Genomic DNA, 21,014 nt, shown 5'->3' on the forward strand with positions numbered 1-21,014 from the left:
TAACCTGTCTGTCCAACTGGGAAAAGGACCTTAATTGCTCGTTTTCCCCAGCACAGAGACAACGCATTATCACTTTGGCTCTCAAAACCTCACTGTGCATGAAGATACAGGAGACAAATTTTAAACTTCTCACCGGGTGGTATTTGACACCATCAAAGCTGCATAAATGTTTCCCCTCTTCCTCGAACATATGCTGGAGGTTTGGAGAAGAAGAGGGCACGTTGATCCACATTTTTGGTCCTGCCCCAGCTTGGTGGACTTCTGGACAGAGATCCGATGCATAACAAAAAAATTCACAGACTTCTCCATCCCGGAAGAGGCTGCATTCTTTCTCTTGCACCATTCACAGATTCCCATTAAGAAGTACAATTTTACGGCATGTGATAAATGCGGCGAAATCCTGAATCCCTCTCTATTGGAAAAAATGTTCCCCCCCTTTCATTACTCACTGGCTTAGGAAAATAGAGGACATTAAAAAAAATGGATGGGGGCGTGGCCAGCGGCGGACATGTAGACAGCGTGTCTTGAGAGCTCCTCCGGCACCAAAGAATCCTGCACAGCATCCGACCGCACCGACACTGTCCCTGTCTCGCAGACACCACCGGAACACCCACCGCCTTCGCCAGGACCCGTTAGAATGGGTCGGAATGGCCCGGCGAGTCATAAATCCGCCGCGGAGCGAGCGGCCTCACAGGCGGGGAACAAGGCCAAAGATGACGCCGGCGCATCCTCCTCTAATGGTAAGCCGCCGAACTGCAAGCCGCAGACGAATCCGGCCCCTCGGCCGGTACACAAACATCCTCTAGCAATGGCATTAAACCTAAGCCCCTGACGACCATTAAGGAACATTTTGCGGACTCCCCGCACAGTCAGCATACCCCTCCGCCGGTGATGCCACAGGCGGAGGAGGACATGGAGCCATGGGAGGAGGATGGGGCCTGGGAGAAGGATAGTGACCCTGGCGATCCCACACCATGGGCGGACCGGGGGATGGAGGCTGAGGGGACGGTGGAGGGAGAGGAAGAGCTTACTTTAAAACATGTGATGGAGGCTATACATCAATGCCAGACTACACTAACCACACAGATCGAAACAGTCAGACTGGATTTATCCATTGTTAAACATGACATGCAGAAGATTTGCTCTAGGATATCTACTGCAGAGCAAAGAATCAGTGATATGGAGGACAGTATACAACCTATGTCTGCTACTATCCGCATGCACCAACAGGAGCTTAAAGAGCATGCCACTAATTTGGGAGACCTTGAAGACCGAATGCGCAGGAACAATCTGCGATTCGTGGGGTTCCCGGAAGGCGCGGAAGGCAGGGACACAGAGCAATTCCTGGAGCAATGGCTGGGTACTTTGCTGGGGCGGGAGGCCCTGTCACCCTTGTTTGCGATTGAACGGGCTCATAGGGTACCTATGCGCCCTATGCCCCCTGGAGCGCCCCCACGTCCCATCCTGGCAAAGTTGCTCCACTTTCGGGACAAAGAATGCATTATGCTTACTGCCTGGAACTTACAAGATATACAATATAACGGAAAGAAGATCTCCATTTTCCCTGATTTTTCTGCAAACACCCAAAAACAAAGAGCAGCTTTCCTCCACGTTAAGAAGCGTCTACGAGAGAAACACCTTCCTTAAAGCATGATGTATCCTGCTAAGCTGAGAGTGGTTAATGAAGGCAGAGTACAATTTTTTCTTTCACCCACAGAAGCTTCGGAATGGTTAGATGGACTGCAATAAACCTATCTTTCTAAGGCATTGCACAGACATCGCGGAGATTGCCCTTACCTATTATTACGGATGGATTTGTTGTTTACGGGCTGGGGCGAACATCGTGTGAGGTATCTCTGTGTTTTCCTACCCAGGAGTTATGTTTAATGCTGAGTTACCCTCACGTTTACCTGGCGGACCTAGATTTGGTGCCCATAACCCAACATAGGATGCGCACTTTTTCATTTTGTTACAACATCAGGTGCCTTTTATTTGGTATGATTTGCCGGGGGATGCCCAAGATTCCCCTTAACTGACCTGACAAGGTTTTACTACTAACTGAACCTGGGAGCTACGTCTGGTCACTCCCTAGACTGAACTGTTTTTCCTTTTTGGTTTTTGGGATGAAGCTCGTTACAGTTGGGGACAATGAGCAGGGAGGGGGGAGGGGGGAACCTGGATGGTTAAGGTTGGGTTGTTTGTTCTGTTTTTCTTGCATAGACAATGCACGCACAAACTGGCAATGAAAATACTGGTGGAATAGACATGATCGATTTTTGAATTCCTTACACAATGTTCATGATATGTTGGTAGAGGGGGGGAGATGGGGGCTAGTTTTTTTCTGGCCTGTCCTCTCTCCCCTTTTCTGTTATATGGGCTCTACATCCCACCGATGAGTTTTAATTGTATTACTTGGAATGTCAGAGGACTAAATTCAAAGATTAAGAGATCACTCGTCTTTGATTACTTAAAGCGTACTAAGGCGCAAATACTTATGCTCCAAGAAACTCACCTGGTGGGATCACGGGTCATGGCCCTAAAAAAGAGATACATTGCACATGCTTTTCATGCAACTTATTCAAATTACTCTAGAGGTGTGTCTATACTTATACTGAGATCTCTACCAGTCCAGATACTGGAAGTCAAGACTGACCCGCAGGGCTGCTATGTTGTGGTAGTTTTACAATACCTAGGAGTGTTGTATACTTTAGTAAATATGTATATGCCGCCGCCGTTTGACTTGCAAAGGCTGAGGGCCTGTATGAAGGTGGTGCTTCCCATGTTACAAGGTCACCTCCTTATAGGAGGAGATTTTAACCAGGTTATGAGCGCAGATCGAGATAGGCTCCGATGCACTAGACCGTCGTCCACAGTGTTGAGTGATTGGGCCGCTTCCTATGACCTTAAGGAGGTATGGCGTTGGAAGCACCCGGAGTTGTGGGAGTTCTCTTGTGCATCGGCATCCTATAGATCTCTTTCTAGACTGGATATGTTTTTCCTCTCTGGGGCTGCGTTTCCCGGAGTAGAGGAGATTTCCTACTTACCGAGGGCAATATCGGATCACTCACCCCTGCAATTGACTATGAGAACATGCACTGCCTTGGGCGACCGGGTGTGGCGGATGAGCTCATATTGGCTGCAGGAGCCCATGGTGACATATACCTGCAAAGACGCAGTGACACACTTTTGGCAGGAAAACAGGGATGAGGTCCCCGAACTAATAACTTGGGATGCTTTTAAGGTGGTTTCTAGAGGGGCCTACATGAAGGGGGTACTGGATCTGAGGAGGGCAAATGGGGAGCGCCTACGAAAGTTGGCCTCTCAGCTAAAGTTGGCGGAGGATTCCTATGTCAGGGATCCCTCTCCCCTCTGTTATCAGAACTTACAGAGCATTAGTAGAGAATATGAACTTGCACTTCTTTCAAAGACCCAAAAAAAAGCCCTATACCAACGTCAGCGGATTTTTGAAATGGGCGATAGGAGCGGGAAACTGCTGGCGTTTTTGGCCGCACCGCTCCCTGACCCCATTTTCATCCCTTGTGTCTATGATACTTTGAATACACTCAAAGATACACAGGATGAGATTATGGAGATTTTCCAAAGCTTCTACACAAACTTATATCGTTCCCAGGCCCACTATACCATTCCTGAACTATATGAATATGTTGATACGATTGACTTCCCAGTGTTGCCCCTAGAACAGAAGATGTCCCTGGAATCGCCCATTTCTGCTGAGGAGATAACGCTCACCATTAAAAACTTTGCTAAACACAAGACCCCGGGTCCAGATGGATTCCCCATTGAATGGTATCTAGAATATCAGGATATCCTAGTGCCCAGACTGTGTAAACTTTTTTCAACCATTTTTGCACAGCGCTGCCTACCCCCATCCATGAAAGAAGCACTTATTGTATTAATTCCCAAACCCAACAAAGACCCGCATTACTGTGAATCATACAGACCAATTTCGTTAATTAATACGGACCTGAAAATTTTATCTAAAATTCTAGCCACTCGATTAAATTCTATAATTAGCACCCTAATTAACCCGGATCAGACCGGCTTTATCTCCGGAAGATCTACCTATAGTAACGTTCGCAGATTATATACCAATCTACAGACCCCCAATCCACTAAAGCCCCGTACACACGAGAGGACTTATGTCCGACAGACTTCCGAAGGAGTTCTGCCGGAGTTCCGACAGAGTTCTGACGGACTTTTCGAATGAGCGGACTTGGCCACACACAATCACACTAAACTCAGACGGATTCGAACGTGATGACGTACGACTGGACTCGAATAAGGAAGTTCATAGCCAGTAGCCAATAGCTGCCCTAGTGTCGGTTTTAGTCCGTCGGAATAGCATACACACGAGCAAATTTTTTGAAGGGACCGGGTCCGGCGGAGTTCCGTCGGAAAAATTTGAAGCATGTTCCATATTCTAAAGTCCGTCAGACTTTGGCGAATCAAAAGTCCGTTGCAGCCCACACACGATCGAATAGTCTGACGGAATCAGTCCGCCGGACTTTGGATGTTGAAAAGTCCGCTCGTGTGTACGCAGCATAACAGTCCCTAGAGCAATTGTGTCTCTGGATGCCCATAAGGCGTTTGATTCAGTGGAATGGCCTTATCTCCTATATGTTACGGAAAAATTTGGCTTCGGACACAATGTTATTACCTGGATTAGAATATTGTATGACCAACCCATAGCACGCCTTCGGCTTAATGGTGTAATTTCTAAACCCTTTAGAATTCATAGAGGCACCCGGCAGGGTTGTCCTCTGTCACCCCTTCTATATGCGTTGGCAGTGCAGCCTCTGGCAAGGTTGTTAAGGGGTTCCGCGGAGCTACAGGGCATGTGGATAGGGCTGTTGGAAGAGCGTATATCACTATATGCCGTGCTGCTTTATTTGTCGAATCCTAAATGTACGATTCCCAGGTTGCTGCAGTTGATCACTGCTTTTGGCGCATATTCAGGGCTGAAGATTAATTGGATCAAATCCATTATATTCCCAATAGACTCAGATTCCCCTGATCAATTACCACAAAACTGTCCTCTGCAGATTGCCACAAAGTTTAAATACTTAGGGGTGGTGGTTCGGCTACCAATCTCAAAGTACATCCCAGATAATCTTCTCCCTTGTATAGCTTCCCTTAAGGTTAAACTTAATAACTGGGTTAACTTACCCCTTACGTTGATGGGGAGGGCCAATTTATTTAAAATGGTGTTTTTTCCCAAACTATTATACATCTTAGCAAACTGCCCGGTATATGTGCCCAAGGCGATTTTTCAAGAGATTGACTCTTTAGTATCCACATTTCTGTGGTCTCCTAAAAACCCACGGATAGCAATGACTACTCTGCAATTACCCATAAATAAGGGGGGGCTGGCACTACCAAACCTGAGACTGTACTACTATGCCTCACAATTGGTATATGTACATTGGTGGCTGTTCCCACAATTGAATAATGCTGCGACTGCGGCAGAGGCAGCATTGCTTTCCTCCTATGAGGCACTATCGAACGTTGTATTTAGGGGGGGAGTTGCTGGGAGGAGTGGTACAGACATGATCAAGGTCTCTCTCAAAATCTTTAAAGTATGTCAGACACTGGTGCCTGAAGCCCACCCTACGATATCACCCAATCAGCCCATATGGAACAACCCTTCATTCCCACACTTTCGAGATTTACCTGCTGCAGGCAGATGGGCTGAAAGAGGCTTAAAATACGTTCACCAACTGTACGAGGAGGGGGGCTTTAAAACATTCCCAACGTTGCGACAGGAGCTGGATATACCTGAGTCCTGGAGATTTAGATATTTACAACTGAAACACGCATCTGATTCTCAGTTTGGACTCAGGGATATTTTCTTTCAGAATTCTACATTAGAGGGAGCGCTAGCACGACCAGAGCATGTTAAACTTGTTTCCACTTATTACAAGGTACTGAATGAACCTAGAGCTACTAGATTACAAATCCTGAAACAACAATGGACGAGGGATATACCTGAGCTTTCAGAGGGTAACTGGGAGGAACTCCTGGATACGTATTTTAGCACTGCTATCTCCGCCAGAGATAGAATGATACAGATACGTATTTTTCACAGGATATACTACACTCCTCTACGTCTTTTTCGTATGCGGAAAATACCTACCCCAGTGTGTCATAAGTGTGGTAGAGGGGAGGGAAACTTGTTACATATGCTATGGGACTGTGAGAAGATAAGACCATTTTGGTCTCAGATGACCCACTTTGCTGCGGTCACTTTTGACCTGCCCAATATATGTAGTCCTAAATGGTGTCTCCTCTCGGTATTTGAGGAGGTAGATCTTAGTAGTTACCGTAAGCAATTTTTGCGCTTTCTGCTATATTATGCTAGGAAGACCGTACTCTTACAATGGACACAAACCGCAATGATCTCCTTAAACAGATGGAAAGCCTTGATTAATCAGGACATACCGATATACAAAATAACATATGAGGCAAGGGGAAGGGCAGGAAAGTTTCTTAAAATATGGGGAGATTGGGTGGAAAAGGTAGAAACATGTGGAACTGCTGAATTGTGAACCTAACATTATATGAGAATACTACCATGAGACTCTCTTGACCTCTGAGGAATGGGTTTGTGCTTCGAACTTTTTGCCACCTGACTATCTTACATATGCGTGCAACAGTTTGTTTGTATGTTTGTTTATTGTTGTTGGGGTTTAGGGGGGGGGAGAAAAAGTACACACTTACTGAATAAATGAAGCACAGGGAAGCTAAAAACGTAAGACTTGATACTATACATGATGTCCTGTTTGTATTACACCCTGATGTACAATGTCTGTTATATCATACCTGTCTGTACCAATTACTAATAATAAAAAAAAAGAAGTTTAAAAAAAAAAAAAATAGGGGGCGTGTCCGGCAGCCGACCTGGAAGGACGCACAGTGTGAGTGCTCTCCTCCAGCCCGCCGCTACAAGGCCTTTAATCGGGGACCCCACCTGCACCTCATGGGGAGATCACGGGCCACTCGTTCCTCCTCACTCCGGGGAACGCCTCAGCCTCCGCCGGGACCCGCCGCGGCCTTCAAAAGCTACTTCCAGCCGCCCGAGGCCTTGCCGGGCGGAGGAAGCAAGATGGCGCCGGACGGCGCGGAGCCTCACAGACGGCCTCCTTCGGCGCCCTCTGACCTCCGGACGGATGTCGCATATCAGCCCCTGCTCCCCCCGGAGATTGCGGGGGAGCGGGATGCCTTCTACCACCCCCCGGACCCTGCTTTGGACTGCCAGGAGGCCCCGGATGGGCCGGCCAGGGATCCTCTCCTTGCGCTAGGCCGCAACGGCAAGATGGCGCGGATCGGGCGCCCAGCGTCCTCTCAGGTATGCCAGCCCTCCCCCCTGCCTGCAACTGCACAGCCCCTGTCCCTGTCTGCCTTCTCCCAGGACCTTTTGCAGGGCAGGCAACCTTCTGGAGAGGCCACCCAGGGTTCCCCATCTCCCTCCCCCCCTCTGTGCTCTGGGGGGAGCAGGCCATGGATCCACCACCTTCCCTGCTGCATACCCAGTGCTCAGAGGCCTTCCCCCGCCTTCTCCGCTCAGCTCCTCTCCCGAGCAAGGCCCTCAGCTCTTCCTTGTCCCCCACATCCTTGGGCGTTATGGAGGACTCTCGGGAGCGCTCGGACTGTCTCCCTAGTGGGGATGCTGGAACGCCCCTGGCGGCTGTGGGGGGGCTCCGGTGGCATGGCCGCAGCCTGCCTCCCCTAAGGCGCAGAGGCCCCCCCGTTCTCGGGACTCTAGTGAAGTCAGGGACCGCTCAGATGCCATCCCCTCCTATGCCCAGGTGGCCCGGGCCCCTGGCCGCCTCCGAGGAACTGCCCAACTGGACCCCTCACCCTGCCCCCCCCATGCTACCTCCTGGGCTGACCCCAGGGGACCTTTGCCATCGTGGCCCCCCTCCCCTACCCGATGCCATGAGGCCGTTCGCCCTGACTGGCAGATGTACCTGCAATCTATGCAGACGAAAGAGGACTTTAAACAGCTTATCACGGAGGTACAGGCCACTTGCCGCGCTGAGATCCAGTCCCTGCACACTGGCCTCAAACATCTATCTGACCGTGTGGAGATGGTGGAAGAGGAGGTCCAGGAGACCAAGCTGGCGGTCCATCGTGCTCAGGTGGAGACCTCTGACCACCGCCTCTTGCTACGGGATATGCAACGCCACGTGGAAGACCTCGACAATAGAGGTCGCAGAAACAACATCCGCATTCGCGGTCTGCCTGAGTCGGAGGGCGCCGAGGACCTTCAGTCTTCACTGCAAACGCTATTCAACGAGATGTTGGGGGAAGATCCGGACAAGCACATTGAAATGGATAGAGCCCATCGGGCCCTGAGACCCAAAGGCCCGGCCTCCAAACCCAGGGACGTTATTTGCAGAATTCACTCCTTCCCGCTTAAGGAAGACATTATGCGCAAGTCCCGCGTCATCCGAAATCTGGCCTTCGATAACTCACCGATTCAGCTTTACCCGGACCTTTCCTGGATCACGCTTCAGAAACGGAGGCTGTTGCAGCCTCTTCTCCGAGCCCTGCAAGATAAGCACGTTCTCTACAGATGGGGCTTCCCCTTCAGCCTGACCGCGAGACATCAAGGAAAGTCGGCAACTCTCCGCTACCCGGAAGATCTTGTCCCCTTTTGTGACACTCTTGACATTCCTGTCCCTCAGCTGCCTGATTGGGATCTGGTCGCCTCTCCCCCTCCGATGCCGGTGCTCTGGCAGAAAGTCCCTTCAGCCAAATGGCGCAGAGGCCCGGATCCCCACCGCGGGTCACCCAAGCGTGACTGAAGCACTGGCCCTGTCCAACGGACGTCTCCCCTCTACAGTTTTTTCTTTTCCCCTATTTTTGGGGTTTTGTTACTTTTTTTCCCCCCGATTGCCGGAGCTACATATTTTACCAGTTTTTCTTCCTCGGGCTGGCCTAGGTTGAGTCTCGAACCGGATCGACTCCCGGGTTACTGCCCCCCCTGTGGTTTTGCACTTGTTGGTTCCTTTGGTGGAGTGGACTGTTCGTGCCTCCCTAACCCGATTTTTTTTTTTTTCTTTTTGGGTTGGGGAGTCGATAAGGAACCTTACAGATCCGGTGTCCCTATAGGACCTCCGGACCTGTTACTTGATAATGTTTTCTTTTATCTTGTACTGTGTTTTTGTTTCTCTTTTTTCCTCTCTTTCTAGGCTTTTTCCTCTTCTTGCCTCCTCAGAAGTGCCATGCCAGTGGTTCTCCCGGTTGCCGTATCTCCTCCAGTGGTCGCTGCTCCTCCCGAGGCACCTGGGCCTCCAATGGACCGAGCTAAGTATGCCCTATGCTCCACCCCTACTTGACCATGGCTAGGATCCTGTCCCTTAACGTTCATGGCCTAAACTCCAACAAAAAGCGGCACCTGGCACTTAGGGAGTTCCGACAGGCGGGGGCGGATATAGTAATGGTTCAGGAGACACATTTCAACCGGGGAGACTCCTTTGCGTTTGCCTCCAGGCATTTCCCTCAGGTTTATCAGGCCTTCAACCCACGGAAGAGAGCGGGAGTGGCCATTCTTTTCCGGCGGGGAGTCCCCTTTACTTGTACCTCCGTGCACCTAGATCCACGGGGCCACTACATTATACTCCGTGGTCTGTGGCGTACGCAGGCACTGACCTTATGCGTCCTCTATGCCCCCAATGTCCATCAACATAAATTCTTGTCTAAGGTGTTTTCCCGTTTGTTTAAGACGCCCCCCGGGCTCCTGGTGATAGGGGGAGATTTTAACCTTACTCAGTCCACACTCCGAGATCGCCTAGCAGTGGGCCTCCGGATGCCTCAGGCTAGGACCTTGAGAGACTCCAGGCTCTTCCGCCAAATTACCAGAAGGCGGGGTCTTTTTGACGCCTGGCGAGCTCTGCACCCGCAAGACCGCCAGTACACCTTCTTCTCCGCTCCCCACGGCACACACTCGCGCATCGATCACTTTTTTGTTAACAACGCGACACTGTGGGCGGTCCAATCTGCAAATATACTCCCCATCTCCTGGTCAGATCACGCCCCCATAACTCTAACTCTAGCACTGGACTCCCCCCTTTATAAGCCCTGCACCTGGAGGCTGAATAACTATCTCCTGCAGCATGCTCCGGCAAAGGCGGAGCTGGAGTCTTCGCTCCGGCACTATTTTGTTGAGAACGACACTCCAGACGTCTCCCTCACTACCCTCTGGGCCGCCCACAAGGCTGTCATCCGGGGGCGCTGTATAGCTCTGTCTTCAGCCTTAAAGCGGGACGCACGGACCGCCAGGTTACTGGCTGAAAAACGACTTAAGACCCTTGAGGCCCGTCTCTTGGTCTCCCCCTCCGTCCCCACCCTTAAGCGAATCGTCCAGACTAGGCAGACACTTCGGGACCTGGCGTTGGGATCGGTTGAGAAAGCTCTAGTCCGCTTACGACAACTGTACTATGACAAAGGGAACAAAGCACAGTCACTATTGGCCCGGAAACTGGCGGACCGTACGGCGACCTCTGCCCCCGCCCAAATTAAAAATAAGGGGGGGACCTTTTGACCCACCCCCAAGCGATGGTGGATGCGTTCGCGGACTATTATACTGACTTGTACAACAGACCGGACATCCCCCACAATCCCCCAACCTCGGACCAGTCCGCCCGCATTACCCAGTACTTGGACAATATAGTTCTACCCCGACTGCAAGACGCGGACCTCCGAGAACTGAACGCCTCTGTCACTGAAGAGGAGCTCTTGGAGACTGTGAGGACCCTCCCTGCCCACAAGTCCTCGGGACCAGACGGGCTCCCCTACGAATACTACAAGGCGTTTATACCCCTCTTAAGCCCGCACATGACCAAGCTTTTTAACTCCTTTCTCCAACAGACCCCGGTCCCGACCGACATGCTAGGCTCGTTTATTTCCCTTATTCCCAAGCCAGACAAAGACCCGACTGTTTGCGCTAGTTACCGACCTATAACCTAAAATTTTTTACGAAGCTGCTAGCGAATCGCCTTAACACAATCCTCCCTTCCCTAATACACAAGGATCAAGTGGGATTTGTCCCCTTGAGACAGGCAGGGGATAACACTAGAAAGATCATTGATCTTATTGACGTGGCGAATAGGGATAACCTAGGATCTTTGGTTCTCAGTTTAGACGCCGAGAAGGCGTTTGACCGCCTCAGCTGGCCCTTTATGGAGGCCACGTTACACCGCATGGGCTTCCGGGGCCCATATCTGCGAGCGGTGCGGCACCTCTACACCACCCCCTCCTCGCAGGTTAAAACCCCCTTCGCCACGTCCTCAACTTTCTCTATCACTAATGGCACCCGCCAGGGCTGTCCGCTCTCTCCTCTCCTTTTTGCTCTATGTGTGGAGCCTCTGGCGGCTGCCGTTCGAAGCAACCCCGATATTCGGGCGATCCCGGTCAGGGGCAAGGAATTCAAGATTTCGCTCTTCGCAGATGACGTTATCCTCACCTTGGCTCAGCCCGGGATCTCACTCCCCAACCTCCACTCCAAGCTAGACCGATATGGGGAACTTTCCGGCTACAAAATTAACCCGTCCAAATCGGTGGCCCTCCCACTAAACATGGGGGCGACTGAGACGACCCGCCTACGCGCCGCTTTCCCATACAAATGGGAAAGCTCTTCCCTTAAATATTTGGGGGTCCTCCTTACGCCATCATTCCACTCCCTATATCAGGCTAATTTCCCCCCCCTCTTTCGGGCGATTAGGGAATTACTACGTAAATGGAAGGCCCACCACATATCACTCATAGGACGGATCACGTCTATTAAAATGGTGATCCTCCCCAAGCTCCTGTATCTGTTCCAGGCACTGCCAATCCCGGTCCCGTATGCACAGTTACGCGGGCTCCAGAAGGATCTGTTGAAAGTCGTATGGAACTACAGAAAACACCGGGTCCCGAGCTCTGTCCTGACGGCCTTGCGCTCTGACGGCGGTTTGGCGTTCCCCGACTTAGTCCGCTACTACCAGGCTGGTCAGCTGCGGGCCATAGCCTCCTGGTTTCCGCAGAAGTCTTATAATAGATGGTCAGAGATTGAAAAGATCTGGCTGGCTCCTGTACACCCAAACAGTTTCTTATGGGGAGCGAAGTTCGATATAGATTCGGGTCGACTACTGGGGCTGATGGCCCAGCTTCGTCTCCTCTGGCGGAAGCTCTCCCGCGACCACAGTCTCCACTCTGAGTTCTCCCTACTGACCTCCTTCCTCTACAACCCGACTCTACCGACCAGCTTGACCCACCAGATGTCCTGGCCTTGGGCCTCGCGTGACCTGTTCCACTTGGGGCACCTGGTGGACCCCAGAACACGACGGCTGTTGTCCTTCTCGGAGCTCCAGGCTAAGCATGACCTCCCCCATCAGACGTTCTACAGCTACCTACAAATTAGGCACTTTGCACAATCTAGGGCCCCTCACCTACGGTTCTCCCCGCCCTCTCCCTTTGAACTGATAATCCTGGCAGGATGGAATCGCAGAGGGTTGATTTCAGACATTTATCGCGTCCTCAACGCATACCACTTTCAAACGAAGGGGAAGCACTCCTACATGAAACGCTGGGAGGGGGAATTGGGTGAGGAGCTCCCCCTTGAGACCTGGCAGGGGGTGTGGCGCCAGGCAGCCAAATCTTCTCTGTGTACATTGTACAAAGAGAATTTCTACAAAATTCTTTTCTTCTGGTACCAGACCCCGGATATTCTCCACAGGATATACCCCTCTACCTCGGATCGCTGCTGGCGATGTCTGAGGGAGCGGGGCTCCCTGTTCCATATCTACTGGGCCTGTCCCCTGATTGCCCCATACTGGCTTACGACTCGTAGGCTGCTCCAGCGTCTATTCGACGTTCCTGTGCCCCACTCCCCCAAATTTTTCTTGATGGGCCGGTCCCAACCCGCTCTGACTAGGCCGGGCCGGAAGCTCCTTAGGCACATCCTGACAGCGGCCCGCTGCCTGATAGCCCTTAACTGGAAAAATCCATTGCCCCCGTCTAGGGAGGCCCTTTACTCCAGGATCAAGGATGTTGAGCTCATGGAGAAAATGACTGCCAGGGTGAGGGACAGGCTTGAGGAGCATGACCTGGTCTGGGGGAGATGGCGGCTGCTGGAGGACTGATGGTGAACCGGTGTGGACATGGTGATGTGGACCGTTGGCACTCTATTCCCTTTTCTATGTCTTTCCCTCTTTCTTTCCTTCTCTCTCCTCTTCTCTTTTCCACTCTTCTCGCTCATACTACTGATGGTCCTTGTTTTGTTTTAAGTTTGGCATATAAGCTAGGCAGCAGGCCCTGGGTGGCCTTTTGGTTTCCAGCACGGATAACTGACTTTTGGTGTCTTCCGTCCTGCTGTGCACCCTGGGTCGGTTGGTCTGATCCCGCTGCATTTCCCGGTACTGTATTCTTCTGCACTGTCTATTTACAATGGGCCTCCTGTGTTTTGGAAGCCATGTTACCACTGCTGTATGCCTGTGCTATTACTTTTGTTATGCGACCACGAAAACCAAATAAATTGTTATTTGAAAAAAAATAAAAAAAATAAAAATGGAGGACTCACATCACAAGGTAAACAAGAATTTTTTAAACAAACCTGGGACATCTGGAATACCTTTATATTCTCGCTGGAAGGATGTAGCCTGCTATCGCCTTAGTGCTCTGAGCTTTCTTTGACTGGCCCCTTGGGCAGTGGCTGCCATCGTGTCTCGTCCCCTCTTCTCCTTTCCTGATCTTTCACCCCTTCTCTTTTCTGCCTTCCTCCCCTATCTCTCACCCCCTCCACCCCCTCTCTCTTTTGGAAAAAGTGGAAAATTGGGAATGACGGCCCCACACCCCCCTCTGGATGGATTATGCCAGAGGGACCTGGGGTTTGTGTGACCCTGGATCTTGGTACAGTACTTCATCCGTGCCTCGAATCATTATGATTGATGGAAGGCAGACTCACAGTTGCAAATATACCAGTATCAAGTATTGTTCAGCTGCTTTTTGCTCTGTATTTCTCTGTTGCATTATGTACTCAGGGGACCATCTTCCCCTGTTTGGAGAAAAAATTATATTTGAAAAAAAAAAGAAGCCTACGACACCTGGTATTCCCAGGCGGTCTCCCATCCAGGCATTAACCAGGCCCGAACCTGCTTAGCCTCCAAGATCAGACGAGATGGAACAGATTCAGGGTGATGTGGCCGTAGACAATATCTTCAAGCACTCTCAACTCTCTTGACAAACGCCAAGATGGTCACCTTGGGAACAAGCGGAAAAAAATAGGTCAACGACAACAACATAAAAAGAAGACTGGGGGCGTGGCTTGGCCAGCAGCGAGGATGGCGGCGCACTAGCTGAGCTCCGGGGAGAGAGTCGGCAAAAAGCACAGTCTGTCCCACACCAGCAGCTCGAGATGGGCAAGAAAACACAGCTCACCCCTCACTCGAGTGCCCGGCGGAACCCAAGTGGCGGAGCAGCCAGGAATATCACCGAAATCTTCAAATCTCAATCCATGCTGAGGACCGGCGGCCCAGACAAGATGGCGCGGGCGCATGGCGAGGAGGAAGATTTTAGCGAGGACTCTCAGTCCGCTCCGGAGGACACAGGTAGGAGTCGTTTTCACTCCTCCAAACCCCTCACATACGACCACATGTCGGGCTTTGCTGCAGACATTAAGTCCACATTTTCAGCGGCCATTACGGACTTAAAAACCAACCTGCTGGTTCTCACAGAGAATATCACAGCAGCAGAGGCGGCAGGGAAACGGAGAGACAAAGACATCCGTGCACTCAGGGGAGGGCTGGCAGCCTTAGGCCTGGGGGGCAAGTCTAGTCAAGTGGCCCATTAATCCACGAATCAGCTCACCATCAACAGTGCCCATCAATGCAGCCTCACCAATGCCCATCAATGCAGCCTCACCAATGCCCATCAATGCAGCCTTACTAGTGTCTATCAATGCAGCCTCATCATTGCTCATCAATGCAGCCTCACCAGTGCCCATCAGCTCAGCCTTGTCAGTGCCCATCAATGCAGCCTCACCATAGCCCATCAATGCAGTCTGTTCAGTGCATGGGGATTAGAGAGAGAAAAGCTGCTGGATAACACAGAGCGGAGATCTCCCGCTTACCCAGTGCGGCTTCTGTCATACGAAGTCGTGCCTCCTGGACCAGGTTCTATGATAGATGTCACCAGTGTGCTCTTTATCATAGGACATCCTTGGCTTCCTGGCGGTACACTGAGGTACACGTCACGAGGAGCCGATGCACGTACCCAGTTGCTGTGATGTCTGCCGGGCACCCGCAATCGCTCATGACAGAGCAGGAATGTGGATCTGTGTGTGTAAATACACAGATCCACATCCTGTCAGGGGAGAGGAGACAGATCGTATGTTCCTAGTATATAGGATTGGTCTCCTCCCTAGTCAGTCCCATCTCCCCCACAGTTAGAATCACTCCCTAGGTAACACATTTAACCCCTTGATTGCCCCTAGTGTTAACCCCTTCCCTGCCAGTGATATTTATACAGTAATCAGTGCATTTTTATAGCACTGATCGCTGTATAAAAGTCACTCGTCCCAAAATAGTGTCAAAAGTGTCCGATCTGTCCACCGCAATGTCACAGTCACAATAAAAATTGCAGCATTACTAGTAAAAAGAAAAAAATAATAAAAATTCCACAAATCAATAACTTATTACTGCTTATCGCAATTTTTTTTACCAAAAATATGTAGAAAATTACACATCAGCCTAAACTGTTAAGGCTTAAGTTGGCATATTATAGCAAAAAGTAAAAAATATTGTGTTTTTTTTAACCAGTTCCCGACCAGCGCACGCCGATGTACATCGGCACAATGGCACAGGCAGGCATATTGGCGTACAGGTACGTCCAATCTGGTTGGGACCCCTGTGAGTCCGGTCATGGGTCCCGCGGACTCAATCGCCGCGGGCATATCTGCGATCGTCTCACGGGGCGGCTGAACGGAGAGATGCCGTTGTAAACAGCATCTCCCCGTTCTGCCTAGCAACAAATTACGCTGATCTCTGCTCCGTGTGATTGGAGCAGAGATCAGTGTTCACTAAATGAAAGCCCAGCCCCCCCCCCCCCCCACAGTTAGTAACACACCCCTAGGAACACTTAACCCCTACACTGCCACCCCCTGGTTAACCCCTCCACTGCCAGTGTCATTTACACAGGAATCACTGCATTTATATAGCAGTGATTGCTGTATAAATGACAATGGTCCCAAAAATGTGTCAAAAATGTCCGATGTGTCCGCCGTAATGTCGCAGTCACAATAAAAATCACTAATCGCTGCCATTACTAGTAAAAAAAAATATTACTAAAAATGCCATAAAACTATCCCCTATTTTGTAAACGCTATAACTTTTGCGCAAACCAATCAATAATCGCTTATTGCGATTTTTTTTACCAAAAATATGTAGAAGAATACGTATCAGCCTAAACTGAGAGAAAAAATTTTTTTTTATATATTTTTGGGGGATATTTATTATAACAAAAAGTAAAAAATAATGCGTTTTTTTCAAAATTGTCGCTCTATTTTTGTTTATAGCGCAAAAAATAAAAACCGCAGGGGTGATCAAATACCACCAAAAGAAAGCTCTATTTGTAGGAAAAAGAGAACGTCAATTTAGTTTGGGAGCCACGTCGCACGACCGCGCAATTGTCAGTTAAAGCGATGCAGTGCCGAATCGCAAAAAGTGGTCTGGTCTTTGGCCAGTAAAATGGTCCGGGGCTGAAGTGGTTAAAGTTGGCACTCTTTTTTTGTTTAAAGTGCAAATAATAAAAACCGCAGAGGTGATCAAATACCACCAAAAGAAAGCTCTATTTGTGGGAAAAAATTTATTTGGGTACAATGTTGCATGACCGCACAATGAAAACTGACCTGGGCAGGAAGGGATGAAAATGCCGGTAGTGTATTTCTTCCAAAAAAAATTGTATTTGAAAAACAGCTACATAAATACAGTGTGACGTAAAATATTGCAACAATTGGCATTTTATTCTCTAGGGTCTCTGCTAAAAAAAAAAAAAAAAAATTATATATATAGTGTCAAAAAAGGTTTAGGCATGAAGGGGTTAATAATATCAGCTCCCAGCTTGAAACAATGGGAAAGAAGTGAGAAATCTTCATAGTGTAAGACTTTTCTTTTTAAGAAAAAATAAAAAAAACACATTCACCAAAAAACTTACATTATCTCTGCTCTGTCCTCAGGATCAGCCTCATGGGGTGACAGTCTGCTCCCCCGCAGCCTCTCGTTTGTTCTCTTCCTGTGGTCAGGCTAGGGAATTTTTTGCGCCCAGGAATTGCTATTAGGCCACCGGGACTACATGTCCCACAATGCTTTGCAGCTGCTGGAGGCTCTGATGGGCTCCCTCCCTCTACCAATGAGGAAGCAGGGGAGGGAACAGAGTGGGCGGACGCTCACACAGGCTGCAGTGTTCGGAGGAGAGGAGGGGGGGAATCCCCCACACGAACTGACAGGTCAGGTTGTCTCTCACTCCACTGTCAGTGGATTAGTGTGAGTGCGACCGACGGGAGGTGCAGGAACAGAGCGGCCTCCACTACATAAGTGAGTGTGAGTGTCTCTTGAGTTTCCGTGCCCCTCCCTCTGCCTCAGCTTGCAGCCCCTGCCCTGACCCGAAAAGGAAAAAAAATCGTGAGCAGTGGCCGCCAGCCATTATGCATATATTGTTAGGGCAGCCTAGGGGGAAATTGCCACCCTGCCCCCCGGCCCAGCCCGCCCCTGCGTGCACTGGAATCAGTGGCGGTGGCCCACTCTTCACATTTCATAGAAATGAACCGTCATTTAGAGGACCTGGACAATAGGGGGAGGAGGAATAACATTAGGGTACGGGGGATCCCAGAGTCGGTGGAACCGGATCAAATAGTCCCTGCTCTACGAAGACTTTTTAATAGCCTCTTGGATAGACAGGAAGACACCGCCATAGATTTTGTACGGGCCCACAGAGCACTCAGAGCGAAGGGACCGGACTCTGCCCCCCCCAGGGACATAATCTGCTGTCTTCAGAGCTTCCCCCTTAAGGAGGATATAATGAGAAGAGCCAGGAGGAATGACTGCATTGTCTTTAACGGAGCAGCCATCATGCTTTTCCAAGACCTATCACAAATCACACTGCGCAATAGGAGAGCCCTGCGCCCTCTATTAGATGTCCTCAGGATGAGGGAGATTCGCTATACCTGGCGCTTCCCATTCGCTTTGGTAGTCACACACGGAGGTAAGCAGCTTTCCCTGCGTACCCCGCAAGACCTTCCGGAATTCTGCGAGGCCCTGCACATAGAACCACTGTCACTACCGGACTGGTACCAGGAGTTCTTGCCATCGGTAGGGCCCCAGGAGCCCCCTGGTTCAGCTTGTTCAACGCCGGAAAAACACCTCCCGAAGCGCATGAGGAACAACCCAGGGAATCACTCAGCCATGGGAACCCCTGACTCCCACCGTGCCCCTTCTAGAGCTAGTGAGGGGGACCAGGGTTAGATTGATTTGTTCTATCCCACAGTGTGCTCTACGTGGGAATTCTTTGGGTCACCCCTGCAAAACGTATGGCTTCGAGGGGTATGTCTTGGGCGGGCTAGAGATTGATGTTATGGAAGACACACATTAGCCCACCCCTGGTAATGAACACCTCGCCTTTCATACTGTGACCTACTAACTCTCTTGTTTTGTGGTTGGGGTGCAACTAGTGGGTAGGTAATGACTCGATAAGACGATATTAGAAATTTCCACTACCCAAGCAGTGTTATTGTGTCCATGTACCTAGAGCGCAACCTTGCAGAGCCAGTTATTTGAAGGATTTGGCATGGCACAGGAGTCTGGGGGAGGATTGCTGCACTTTCTGTCTTAGGCGGGTAAAGCTTGGACACGCTTCACACTCATCAGCCCCCTCGAGGATTGCATGAACTTTGTTTCCCGGCTAACTCTGTGCATCTGGCTTTTTTAGTGTGCATCTCCTTCACTGTTTGCCCCCAGCATACCCACAGACTGGTCTATCCTCGTGCTCAGTGAGCAATTACTTTGTACAGCTTCTATCAGGGCAGTGATGGTCCAACAAGAGGTGGCCGTGACCCTACCCGGTATTGTAATGTAAGTTCATACCCCAGAGGAGACAATGTCAGACGAAGGATGACCCACGGACTCTTGCCTAGATGGCCTTAATGTATTCTCCTTTTATAGGTTAAGAAGAACGAAGATGACAGACTTTTTTTTTTTGCTTTTTCTTTTACAAATAATTGGTTTATTATTGCTGACTCTCTATCCCATTTCAGCGTGCTGTTTAATTGATTGTTCTTAGACACTGTGTTCTTTATTTTCTTCTGTTTTGATTTTTCTGTTTTTTTTTTACAGTGTCCTGGTTAGTCGCTTATTCAGGTCAGCACTCCAGAAAAAGCGATACGCTTTCTGGACTGACCCACGACCCTACCAAGCCCTCCAGGATCGGGCGCTTTGCCGGATTCAGCGAGAGGCTAATTTGTAATCCTGTGGGCTGAGTACAGCTCACAGAGGTTAAATATCTGTTCACTTACACTCGGGGACAGCTATCTTCTGTCTGCTGTTCCCTACCTCTTTTTCATTCCTTTCAGCTCTTCATTCATTCCTCCCTCTCCTTCTTTCTCCACTGTTCTTTCCTATCTGTTACTAGATTCTAATACCTCCCACGCGTTGACTTGCTTTATTAAAGGGTACAACAGTTTCGTACTTTGTCCATAACCCGAGGGTTTTTTTTTTCTTTTCTTTTTCTTTTAGTTCTACCTTTATTTTATTGATTTCCTAGATCTCCAGACCACAGAGGGCGAGACCAGTCTGAACACAAGCCTGGGGTTATAGGCCTAAGGAATTTCTTGAATGGCATACTCAACGTTGGGCTCCACGCCCCTGGTGGTCTCCCACAATATACAGGGATTGAACATTCCGGAAAAAAGAACCACGGTCCTCAGAGAACTGCAAAAAGGTAGGCCACAATGCGTTTTCCTTCAGGAGACGCATTTTCTCTCGCGCCAGACGCACAGACTGACTAATAGATTCTTTAAAAGAGCTTTCCATGCTACTAATCCCTTATCCAAGACAAAGGGGGTTTCAATTCTTCTGGGTAAAGATACTCCATTTGAAGTATCCGAGACGGTCTCCGACCCGGGGGGACGTTATATTTTCCTAAAAGGCTCCTACAAGGGCAGGCCTCTTACCCTGGCCAACACTTACTTTCCCAATAGGAACCACTTACAATTTTGCAAAAAACTAATGCAGGAATTACAGGGTTTCGTGTCAGGTTGCATCATTTTGGGTGGGGATTTTAATATCCCCTTAGACCCACTAGCGGATACCTTGACGGGGAAGTCATGTGTCCAGTTTCAGGTACTGAGACAGATCAAGAAGCTTCTGCAATCCTTACAACTCGTAGATTCGTGGCGTTTATTGAATCCAGAGGGTAGAGACTACACACACTTCTCTGCATCTCATAAAAAATATTCCCGCATAGATTACCTGTTTGTGTCCCAACGCGATTTATCAGTCATCAGTGCCGCCAAAATAGGCACACAAGTTATCTCAGACCATGCTCCAATAGCGGTGACCCTGGACCTTAATTTGCATAGACAGAAATCCGACACCTGGAGATTAAATTCATCCCTCCTGACAGACCCCCACACTCTACCTCAAATTGAGGAAGCGATTAAATAATATTTCTTGACCAACGACTTACCCGACACGGACCCACTGGTACTCTGGGAAGCACATAAATGCACTGTTAGGGGGGTACTAATCAAATTAGGTTTGAGACGCAAGCGAGCTCAGGAAGAGGAGACGAGGGGCCTATTGGAAAAAATAAATAGACTTGAAACTTTGCACAAATGCACACTATGCGAACGAACGGCCACAGACTTGTTGGAAACCAGGAAACACCTACATGACTTGCTTCTCATTAAATCCAAACGTATGTTATTTTTCAAAAAAAATATTTATTATGAAGGGGGCAACAAA

At 49.6% G+C, this 21,014-nt stretch overlaps 1 pseudogene; it reads right to left on the reverse strand.

Moving 5' to 3' along the window:
- Nucleotides 1-14,093: 14,093 nt before the first annotated feature.
- Nucleotides 14,094-14,212, reverse strand: LOC143953207 (5S ribosomal RNA; annotated as a pseudogene).
- Between the last annotated feature and the right edge of the window lie 6,802 nt (nucleotides 14,213-21,014).

Source organism: Lithobates pipiens, unplaced genomic scaffold, assembly GCF_037356315.1.
Source record: "Lithobates pipiens isolate NorthernLeopardFrog02 unplaced genomic scaffold, aLitPip1_a1.2 Scaffold_10, whole genome shotgun sequence".
In the NCBI taxonomy this organism is placed as follows: domain Eukaryota; kingdom Metazoa; phylum Chordata; class Amphibia; order Anura; family Ranidae; genus Lithobates; species Lithobates pipiens.